The following is a 12,602-nucleotide window of genomic DNA, read 5'->3' as shown; positions in this document are numbered from 1 at the left end:
CTTTATAGATTGTGATCCTCAGAATGAATGAAGAGACTGTTTTTTGAAAGTGAACCAGTCACACCTTTATCAAACAAAGCAATTAAGTACATGCTTAATATAAGTTGATGAGTACTTTTAATGATTAAACTCAGGTTTATTATTAAAACAAGATTCTGATAATGATTCATTATTTTCCAGGGATATTTTTCTAAGAAACAGCCTCTGCTACAAAGACTACCTTTTCCTCCTTTATACCAAATCCTTCAGGTGTTTTCTGTTTCTCTTTCTGTGCTTTCAGTTCATCCATGTAGAGTAGCAGGTTTTGGCACATCAAGCACATTAGATAATTATATGTCAGTTGAGAAACTCTCAGCTTCTTGTCACTAGTCTATAAAGCTCTCTGTAATGTTGTAATACAGTATCACTGATATCTCAATGAGATAACATGTTAAGTGTCTACTGGTTATATGATTTGAACCAAAAGTTAACAAAGAGAACTGATCTTTCGGTAAACATATAGTATATTTTTGTCATCTCTTCCTGATAGTGGTTTTGATAAGCAGATTTAGATGTGGTGTTATCCTCTGATTGCTTTTGCAGCGTACTTGCAAGACAGGGAACTCCTTCATAATTCCTCAGACAGACAGTTGAGAGGAATTTCCCAAGTACCGGCAGATCAAAGATTGTTCCCTGTAAATGGTGATAGTTACTGATATCACAAATCCACTCAGACATTTTATTCTTCTTCTTTCTAAAAATCCTTTCACTTCTCTCCGCCCAATGTGGAATCCCATTAGGTGGGAAGAACAGTGTTAAGCAATCAAGAGTCAGTGTGATAACCTTAGATTGCTCATTAAGGACCAGATTGTGAATCAGGGTAGATGACAGAGGTCTATGAAATCAAAGAGGCATGGAAATTAAGAGCAATTGCTCTTTGTCTCTTTCAAAACAAGAGCAAGGGGACATCAAATGAAACACCAAGGAGATGGGTTCAAAATAAACAAAGGGAAATGATTCTTCAAACAATTTATAATTAAGCCATGGAACTCCTTGCCACAGGATGTTGTGGATGCTGTAAATTTGCATGGGTTCAAAAAGGACTGGACAAGTTCATGAAAGAAAAATTCTTCAGGAGGTATTAAATACAAAGACATTACCTCTGGCTCCAGAAGATGATGAAATGCAAATCTCAAGATGTTGGGAGAGTGTTCTGAGGAAGTCTCACTTTGCTATTTTACTTTTCCCAAAGCATGTAGGCTGCTGTCAGGAAAAAGTAGACGTGTTAGATGGACCCTTGTAAAGCTGATACATCTCTCTTTATGTCATTATTTCATACAGCTGTTTTATTCAGGGAGCAGATCAAGTGATGGCCAGTAGTAGACATACCATTCACCTCTTAATGCTCATTCTCCAACCTAGAGCAGTAATCTGAAAATGGGTGTACTGCTAACTACTTTTATTTTGAGGCAGTTTAGCTTTCCAGTTTTCTGCCTGGAAGGTACAGAAAACTGAACCTTGCTGTCTGCTTCTGAAAGAGGAGGATGAAGTGGACTCACAGAGGCATCTCTTCTGCCTTTGCTCAGGTTGGTGAAATGGATAGGTTTGTGTAGAGAAGAGGGGTGCATCCCTCACCTCCTTACCTCTCTGAGCAAATGAGCTGTCCAAATAACCACCCCACTCCTAAATATTTAGTGATTCAGAAGTAGAAAAAAACATCATTTGGAATGCTGGGCTATGTGAAAATTGGCTGGGAAATCCCCCAAGTTTTTACTTCTCTTAATTCTGGCACTTGGCAAGCTTGCCAGTGCCTCCTTGACTAGAAGTTGGCCAGGGAAAAAGTAAAGAAAAGTCAGGGAAAAGTGTCTCTACCCTGCAAAGCACTGCCTGTTAGCCCCACCATTCCAACAAGCCTTGAAGGGAGAAATATCCCCACTCACTCCTACAGATTGTGAGCAGCTGGGCTTGAGGAGAGTTAGTATAGGGAACAAGTCCTGTCCTGCACCGGAGTACTTCTGCATCTGTGCAGGCTAAAAGTCCTGTTAGCCAAGCCCCTGATCCCCCAGGCTTACCCATTTTTGTGGGCTAAATTAACACTTTGGTGCTAGGGAGTGAAAGAGCTGCTGCAAAATTAAGTTTGGCTGAGTGATGTACACCCCCGTCCTGTGGGATCTAACAGCTGAAGAAGAAACTTAGCTTCAGGACCATTGCAGATATCCCAAATTGGTCACCTCAAAAGTGTGGAGGCACTCAAAAATTACAGTCTCCACTGCAGGATTTATCCTGGGGTTTCCAAAGCCATTCCCCTTCCTTCTCAGCATAGGGGTGCCTTTTGGGCAAGGAAGGCAGCTCTTCAGGCTCCACAGGTATTATTATTTGGAGGCCTGGTTTATATTCAGTTGGCTGCTCCTTGGGTTCACCCAGGTATTTTAGTGCATGCATGCCTGGGTGTATGTTGAACGTGCCTAATAGCTGTAGTAGGTGGAGAGGGAGGAAGCTGTGCTCCAGATGATGGGAACTCCTGGAGGGAGTTGTCTTGCCACTGGCATGCTGTCAGCGTGCCAATAAATAAGAAAGTTGAGAGGATCAGAGGCAGCTATCTAAACAAAATAGGGTGAAAACTCCCAGCCTGCATGGCAATCAAGTATAGGAAAGTCATTCAGTGTCCATCCAGATTATTCCCATGGTTTGGGTTTAGTGTTCTGTGAAATGTGAAACAGCCAGAAAATATCCCTGCACCCCAGAAAAGGCCCTGGGGCTGTTGTCCTTTCTGTCATGCCAGTGCTGCTGCCAAACACCACTCAAGAGGATTGTTAGTGGGAAACATGAAACATGAGGTGGTTCAAAGGCATCACAAGCTCTTTGCATGTAGGTTTGCAAGCATTGAAATTAGCCACTGGGCAGCACTATCCCAATTCGGCAACAGAGAAGGTTGCTTCTTACAGTGTTGCAAATCACTGACAAATTCATTAACACTCTAGTGTTCCAGATTTTATTCTTGTACAGGCATAAACATAGATCTTGATGTCTGTGAGGAAATCAGCATCTAAAGGCAGGAAGATATAGAAATTATGCAGTTATCTCCTCAGAAAAGCCTTCATGGGCAGGTAATCTCAATAGATGGCTGATTAAATGCATAGCTGACCCTGATTTAAAGCCTCAGTATTCTTAATAGGCAACCCTGGAGCTAAATCTAGGTTTTCCACCTTTTGAGAAAACAGTAAGCCTAGAAATTCAGAGATTACTCTGGTTATCAGTATCTTCTGTGCTCTACCTTTGCATAAACTGTTCAAATGAGACAGAATGACTCTGTATTTTAACTTTTAATCCATTCTAGTGGGAGACACAGATCTCTTCCAATGAGACTGGGAAGGTCAGAAAAAGAATCTCCAAGATACCAAGTTAGTGTTTCAACTGGCTGTTGGAGACATAGTTCAGGGACTGACAAGTAGTCTGTGAAACCTGAATGAAAGATGATATCTGCTTCCAGTCTAGAGTTGGACACCGGGCTTCTTCCCAAGAAGAAAAGAGCACAAAGCCTCACACCTATCCTTGGCTTTTCTGACATCAGACTGGGCTTTTATCTTGTACTGCCACATGCTAAACCCTTTCAAAAGTGCTTGGTGTCCCACGTATTGCATAAGAAGCTTACTTGCCTAAATCAGGCAACTCAATATCAACAAAGCTCCTAAGAATTAGAAGCTACTAAATTCAGTGCTGTGATATGCAAGTCCTTCAGTAGATGTGGATCTTTGATACCACACCAGTGACAGAAGAGCTAGAATAGATTAGAATAGAAAATAACAGAATAGAATAGGAGCTTTAATCCTTATTCATTTGTATCCAGGATCTTTAATATCTGCAACATCTCTGAATCAGTTTAGTTTATTTAACACAACTCAAATACATTTGATCTGCTAAAGCTGGCAACCTCCTTGTTCCTCAGGCATGCTGTTTATTATCTGTTACAGATGAGAGCCCTGCCATCTGTCTGTCTCTGTCCCTCCCTCCTCCAAGCTGACATGCAGCTCTTCCCAGGAACTAGTTGAATCGACTCCTCTTAAGCGTATTAAATATGCCCAATCAAGTACCAAAAACACAGTCATAAGACTTCTGTATTAACCTATTAGTACAGATTAGTAGACAGATATTCTGTAAATAAACCAGACTTCCCCCTGGTGAACTGGTGGTGTTCACAGACTCATCCAAAAGAAGCTGAGATTTATGTCCAATAATGATTCTGCAAAAACCACAAACCAAACAATGTGCCTAGCAACAAACCCCACCTAAAGTATCTTCAGCTTCACCAAACTTCAGCAAAAACTGTTAAAGCTTCTTGGTGATTTATGGGGGTGGGGAAGATAGCTGCTACTGTATATTTAAAGACATCTTCACTTACACATTCTGGATGTGCACAACCACAATCACCCTACATTTAGAAATATGACTATAGATTCAGTGACATATAGAGTAGGGCTACTTGAGTGATCAGAGACACAGAGACTTTACTTCAAAAGAAGAAACACAAAAAAGATCTGAGAGGCAAGGGAGAGAGCGTTTACACCCATTTGACCCAGCTCTGCTGAGAACCAGAGTAGAGTTGACATTAATGTGGTCACAGACTTTGCAGGACTCCAGATCTTACTGCTGCAATCCAACACACTATCCTGCACAGGCATATGAATTATTTTTATGTTATCTTTAGTACTACATTAATATAACATTCTGAATATAGCTTGTTGACTTAAAAAAAAATGCCCAGCAGCAAAGGATTGCAGAGGTTAGACATCCACTTTATAAACACATTGAGATATAATCAAGGGAGAGTAAGAGAAGCTCTCTGAGATAATGGCCAATGCTCTCACCAGAACCAATGGGATTTAAAGGATGTGACTGCAATTAAATCAAGATCTATAAAACTTTAGTCATGTAGGGTGAACAAAACACCACAAGGTTTGAGACGATCAGCTGATGAAAGTTATTGTTATGATTGCTTGTGACGTTTTGTGAGCTAGAAAGTGCTGCAACTCACAGATGTGTTGCATGTCCTGTTTCCTTTAGAATGATAAACACTCCACCAGAATGATGTGTTTAGTTCACTGCATCATTTCAGAGTAGAGGCTGTATGGGGGAACTTCTTTTCTATACCGAGGAATGTCAGTAATTTATTTTTATCAACATAAACTATTAATTTCTAGGATTTCTATTATCTGATAACTGTAATATTTCTGTAATATTTTTATTTCTGCCAGAATAATGCGCAGAGCTACTTGACACTAGGCTGTGAAGCTACCCAGAATTTTCATATTTCATGAAGTACATATTTGTGGAGAGGACAATGACCAACGTGAAGACAACGTCTCAGCAAGTTCTCCAGAGTTGTTTTTTTCCTCAGTAACATCCCAGTTATTGCCTTCTGGGTCTGCCTAGCCTGAAGAAGAGTATTCCCACAGTGAATAAGAGCATGACCTGCTTGCATTTGTCCTCACCCACATCCTTCTGAGGACACAGTTTAAGGGCTTTCATGTTTAGACTCTCTTGGACTCTGTGTCTCTCTGTTGTGGTGGGAAGGTTTGCCTGGACCTCGAGAAAGAATGCAGGGAATGGCAAGAAGATGCGCCAGGGGATGTTTAGGTTGGACATTAGAAAAGGTTCTTTCCCAGAGTGTGCTGGACACTGGAACAGGCTCCCCAGGGAGGTGTCACAGCCCCAGGCCTGACAGTGTTTGAGAAGAGACTGGACAACACCCTCAGACACACGGTGTGAACTGTGGGGTTGTCCTGTGCAGGGACAGGAGTTGAACTCGATGACCCTTGCGGGTCCCTTCCAACTCAGGTTGTTCTATGAAAGAAGCTGCTAAAAGCACACTGTGCAAGGACTCACACATGCCCTGAAGAACAGGTTTCAACTCCATGCAAAGTGAAATCCGGCTCTAACCTAGCTTCTGCGCAGCTGAATAAATGTGCCCAGGTAAAATTATCTCCTAGTATAGGCAAGGCCTGGTTTTTGGGTTTTTTTTTCCCTTCATGGATGAGAAAGTATTTCAGATTACAGTTTGGGTAACTTCTTTATATAAAGAAGACAAAACTTAAGCTAATACCAAAAGTCTTCTACCCCAAGGAACTTGATCACGTAACTTAACTCAGAAGCTGCTGCCAGCTTTTATTTTTTAAAGGTTATTTTTACTGTTAAGTCTTAGATGTTCGGGTTTGCTGAGAAGTTTACTTCCTGTAGCAATGAAAGGACAAAAATGAGTTTGAGACATGATGAAGTTTTTCATTAACAGAATAAAGTTTAGCTTTGCAGAAATTTAAATACTGCTAAAAATAAGATAGAATGGTTTTTTGATCACTTTTAAAATTATTTACAATAATACAAGTGTTTATTTTGTCATGAAAGATTGTGGTGGGGTTTTTTTGTTTTGTTTTTTCCCTAAGTATTGAATCTGGGGTACATCTTAGTGTGAATGTCTGAGAGCCAGGAATTAACACTGATCAGAAATGCATTATTATATATTCATTATTCTGCAGGAAAATAAAAAGAAAAACAAAGAAACACACAAATAAATAAATAAAGAAGAAACATAAATAATGAGAACAAATAGCTTTTACAAAAATTATTTGGATCTTAGAAACAAAAATCTAATATGATGTCAATAAAAGAGAGACCCACTTTTCCAACTACCCTCTTTTTAAAATTCTCAGTATTCATAAAAAGAGATTTTTTTAACTGTCTGCATTTTAACCTGCCTCTTTAAGTGTGTACACAGTGTACATATTCATTTTTTTTCCTAATGTTCAAAATTAAGCCCCTCTGTATGCCTTCCATGCTGAAGTTTATAACCTCAGCCTACACAAGTCCAGTGCAGAAAGATCTACAGCCTCCAGGCAGAGCAAGGAAGCTCTTTAAAGATGAATCATTTTCATAAATGAGTGCAGAGGGAGGTCAAGCCAGGGGACACAGAAGGTTACATGTGTGGCTGAGATAAGGCCTCATTCATCCACTTCTTACTGTCAGGTCTTGATGGGTGAACATTGCCTTGAGCTCCCATAAAACATGTTGTTTGCAGAAAACTTGCAGGTGGTTCATTAAAAAGTCCAAACTGTTACCAAGAAATTTATCTCTCAACTGCTGGATCTGTTTATAATAGAAGTGAAGGATCTCATAGAGAAATTAAGTATCAGAGACTGACTTATATTGGCTTGCCAGACTGAAAAACCCAACCTGCTTTCCAAATGCTGCACTAAAAATGTCAAAGCAATTGTATTGATGACATCTTGACAAGATATTGTACGAGACTGTTAAAAATACAACAACAACAAAAGAATGTTGTCTGCTTATGGAAAACTTGTCCCTGGGGAAGGGATGTGGGTATTTAAGAGACATTTATGGAGGAAATTCAATCAGTTCTCACCACATCATTTGTTTTTAGAGAGTGTCAGTCTTTTATTACAGTGGTACCCATTTGAAAGCTAGTATTTAAAAGGGAGGCATTGTTTCTTTCTGTGTTTCAAAGTAGAAATTTAGATAAAGCTGGGTTGTGTTGGAAGGAAGAAGACGTGAGGGTTAAATTGAATGCAGGAGTCATCATACTGGGGACAGTTGGATGTCATTGTGAACATTTATCCACTAAGGGCCAGATTTGAGACCTATTGAAGTCAATGAAGCCTCTTTTTTGAGTTCACTAGACTTCCAGCTCCCAGGAACTGTACAGAGACCACCAGCTGGTTTCACATAATCTACTCCAGAGCCATCAAATTGTAGCAGCTTTCAACAGGTACTAACCTGAAAAGTGTTCATATTCATGATCAAAAGGCCTCATGTCTATTACATTACAGTCCTTCATACTCCTATGTCTCCTCCACACAAAAATACAAAGTTAAGTTTCCTGCATTTTCTTCAACTTACTCTCCCATGCTTTCATATTCATAGATTTTTTACGGCCTGAAGGAGCCATTATGATAATCTGGTGTGACCTCCTGAAATCAATGTATCAATGGGATTGCACAAACGTTATGGTGAACAGTATTTGGCCTCTAGACATCCTGTCATATAGAGACAACACAGAATGAATTAAAATGGGATAGGGCATCCATTATGAATTATTTGCTTTGGGGGCTATACGTCCAACATTCAGCCACACTTGAGGTTTTTTTACTGTAGTCAAAAGAAGAAAGTCTCTGCATAAGTTGTGTGTGCCCATCTCAGTTACTGTTGCTATGGTTCTTGGGCAGAATATGACAGTTTGAAGTTTTAGTTAATGTTTTCTTAAAAGGTTTTGATCAAGAAAATAGTTTTGCACTGTACACTTTCTTGGTCAGTTCTTTCTCATCAACCTCTCTGACAATGTCTCTTCCTATTAGGCTTTTGCAATGCCCATGGGGTGTCACTGTGTAAAAGTGACAGCCCAACCATCTGCAGTTGGACCACTGGTAGCAAGGAGCGTGCAGCACAGGTCTCACGTCCCTTCCTCAAGTTGTTGCTCCAGCTGCTCATGCATCACTCAGGCCTTCTCCATTAATATCTGCGAAGACATCTCCACACACAAGGATCAGCACTTGGGTTTTGGGCTGTAATATGCCCATACTGTCTGTTTCCAAGGATGAGTGTTGTCTCATCTAAATCAGATCCCTTTTGAAAACACAACCTCAAAGTACATTATGGCATCACAGACACTCTGAAATTGGAGCGGACCAAGGTTGTTTCCAGGAGATGGTTGCAGTGACAGTAAAATAAAGCCTTGTGCCATCAAAAGCCTGAGAATCTCAAAGACGTATATGAAGCCTTAGTCCACGAGATCCATCTTTCACCTCCAGGCCAATGTATATGGTTTTAACAGGAGCACATCCACTGCTACAAGCTAGAGCAGCTTTCACTCTGGGAAAGTGTCAATGGCACTCACAGGGCCCTGTTACAAGGTAACTGCTTCCTAATTGAGAGAAATTTAACGAGAATTGTTGATAAACAAATAGCAGGTGATTACAGCATGACATCTCCCCACATATTACTGAGTAATTGCACTTCTCTGACCCAAAAGGAGTTTCCATGCAACTTGCAGCAAGGTTTAGAAGGCAGAGATAATTAGGTCTTGATTCTCCGCAACTTTTTTAGTCTTTTTTTTTTCCTCACTTCCAAACATACCAAAATTATCAAAAGCTATATCACCTCTCACACATTAAAACCACTTAGACAATAACTTCTCTGGTTCCTCTCAGCTGCTCAACTTCCTTCAGCTGCTGCCCAGCTTTTGTTATCTTCAGCATTGAAACTCCAGCAGGAGTGAAGAGAACCCTCTTCATCTGTCTACATCTGTCTGCAAGAACTGCCCTCTGTAAGCTCTGAAAGAAGGACTGTACTATAAATCATAGAATCACTTCAGTTGGAAGAGACCATCAGGATCATCAAGTCCAAACACAATCTAACCTAATTCTAGCACTAAACCATGTCCTTTTCCCATCCGAATCCACCATGGGGGAATTGAAGTGTTGCTAAAAATATATTCTCTATGCATATCTAGAGTAAATCTAGGATTTTAAAGGCTCATCATCCCTCCTGGTGCAACAGTTTTGGTTAATATTATTTTGATTATACAGCTTTCTATCAGAAAAAGCCAATTTATCAAAATCAAGATGTTTCTCAGGAGCTAGTCAACTGTGATAATATTCCTGTTGGTAAAATTTCAAAAAAACTCACACATGAGATGGAATATTTAGTTTGACCTTCTCACTTTGCTTTGTTTGGGCTTTTTTTGCTTTATTTTATTTTGTTTTCCTTGTTTTGACCTTAAATAGTAAAGTTTTGCAAATATTCTTCATTAATTAGAATGATGGTACACGATAGTGCAACACGTTTTGTGTACTCTCTGGTTTCTATGACAATTCGCTTTCAATTCGAACATAAAGCACTTTACAGCAGGATAGGAGAGTAAAGCGGCAAGGACTTGAAGAGGACTTCCAATGTGACCCTTTGCTCTGATGCAACGTCAAATATTTCTACATAGTCTTTGACAAATACGTCTCTAACCTGCTTTAAATACCTCCAGTGGTAATGATTCTGCAGCTCATCAAGGTTATGTTGTTCTTATCCACAGAGCTAGAAGGATTTTGTGATAACTAACCTAAAATTCTTCCCATTGCAAAGTAAGCCCATTTCTTTTTGTCCTACCAGCAGTGGACACAGAGAACAATTGATCACTGTCCTCTTCAAAAAACCTATTATGTGTTTGAAGACTCTTATCATACCTCCCTTCCTTTGCTGCCTTTCTAGACTAAACAAACTCAGTTCCATCAACTTTTCATTATAGGTCATGTTTTCTTAAACCTTTTCTCCTTCGTGTTACTCTCCTCTGGATGCTTTCCAAATGTTTTATTACTTTTTTAAAGTGTGGTGGTCAGGACTGCATACCTCAGGCCAGCTGAGTCCTCACCTGTGCCAAGTAGCTCAGGATAATGACCTCCTTTTGGGTAAGTATGTTTCTGTGTTTCTCTTAAAACAGCTTAGACTTTCCATTCCATGAAATACCACAATTTCCAATTACCGAAACAAATTTTCAAATGCTAGAATTTCCCACACAATGGGAGTAATTCCTTCTGTCCAACTCTGTGATGTAAGAAAAAGATGATCCTCAAGTTGGAATACATAGTAATTGAGAGTACTGGAATCCATACAGTTGAAATATTTATCTTTCATATGCAGAGTTTTTTACCTGTAGATTTCATATCAATTTTAAAAGGATGTCTCTGTCCACAGTTTTCTGATGCAGAAAGCCAAGGAGGCAAAATGATAGCCCTTCAAAATGAGTATGATCCAGCATGAAAGGCATGGCTACAAGGATGAGTTTCTGCATTGTGTGGAAGAAGGTCCCCACTCTTTGCATAGGGTCAGACCAAAAAAGGACCCATCCATTTATCAGGTCACGTCACGGGACATCCTCTTCCCTCGGGTGCACTGTCATGAAGATGACATGCAGTCTGAGGAGTGAAGCAAACAGCTGCTTAAACTAAATTTGGGGATCCCTAATGACCCACAAAGCTTAAAATGTATGTGTACATATGTATTAGACTCTATAAATTGACTTAGCAGGGAGAATCTAATGTTCAACAGTTTCTTCTGCTATCAAAGGGAACTGATAACCTAAAGAAGCAGCTTCTGTCCAAAACACACTGTTCAAATTAAAATCCATGCAAAGCTAGTCTCCCCTCAGCTTTGAGCTTAGGTGACACACGTGTTCACTCATTACCCTGAGATTTTGGAGGATGAGGTTCTGTCTCCAGCCCTGCTTTAGGGGTTGATTGTTGGGTGATTCTGAATAAATCACTTCCCTCTGCCTCAGTGTCTCACCTGCCAAATGTAGTTACCATCCCATTCCTCCTCATAGTCCTTCAGACTGTTTCACATAATTCTCTAAAGAGGAGGTAGATACACTTATTGTTATTTGGAAGCGGAGGAGGGGGAGAAAGGGAAAACATCACTGTAAAAAGTGACAGTAGACTTACTTTTGTGGAGAATAATGTCTCCCTTGCTGAAATGAAATCAAATGTGTCTGAGGAGGAATGGAAAAATATGGAATGTGACATTCAGGAATGCCCCTTGCTCTCCTAAAACTCTGCAGAAAATGAGACCCTGACAAGAATATTTAAACATAATAAAAATATCCATCTGACTGGAAAGAATCCAGAATTTTGTGAAATACTTTTATTAATAGTATTTCCTTTCCAACAGCCACAGGACTTGATTCTTCATTAACACTTTGAGCTCAGAATCCTCTAGTGCCAGTCCCTACTGGGCTATATGGCTGGTAGCTCCATAGAAGACTTTGGTGTTTTCCCAACGCGTGTGAGTTAAGGAACTTGGTCTTTGCTGGAAATGTCATTTGATGGTGCCTTGATGAAGACAGTCATTCTTTAGAATTAAAAGATCCAAAGAAAACACTTGAATTGGTTAAAGGAAAACTAACTAACTAACTAATTTTTTAAAAAAAACCAAAAACCTGTTACACAGGCTGTGAAGCAGAATGTTCGTAGTCAACCCATGACCCATAACCATACTGCTGCCTCTGAGTGGTGGTAAGCACAAATAAAGCACTCAGTAACATGAGTTTCAACATTTCTTCCTACATTTTCAAGGCCAATGTCCAACTGAGGAGTATTTGCCCACAGCCTATCATTCCCCGCTGACATGTGCCATCGACGTGGCCTATACACAAAACTGGGCCTGACTTCTCTTTATATTGGGCTTTGCATTTTAGGGTATTATTGCCTCCAACACTCAGCGGTGATCCAAATGTATTTGCCTTTGCAGAGGAGATTAGCTAAAACTCAAGGGTCTTCTGCAAGAAGAGTCCAAGGAATATTTCATCATATAGCTTGCAGGTATTTTAACATGGTGCTTTTAAATTCCAGTGAGGACCAACTCCCCAGATTGTTTTTCTTGACTTCAAGGGACAAAAGCCCAGACTTACCATATCCTTTATTTATCATTGTGGTCATGCCACCAGAGGTCCTTGATGTCCCTTCACTGAAGAGGGTTCTCAAGGCATCTTTCAACCCCCATCTCAGTGCCTGGTCCCTTCTTCTGCCTCTGTTCTGCACTTGATCTTGTCTTCTGAAACAGTCAATCCCCTT

This window comes from Nesoenas mayeri (assembly GCF_963082525.1).
Source record: "Nesoenas mayeri genome assembly, chromosome: 1".
Taxonomy (NCBI): Eukaryota; Metazoa; Chordata; class Aves; order Columbiformes; family Columbidae; genus Nesoenas; species Nesoenas mayeri.
Note: the sequence above shows the minus strand (reverse complement) of the source record.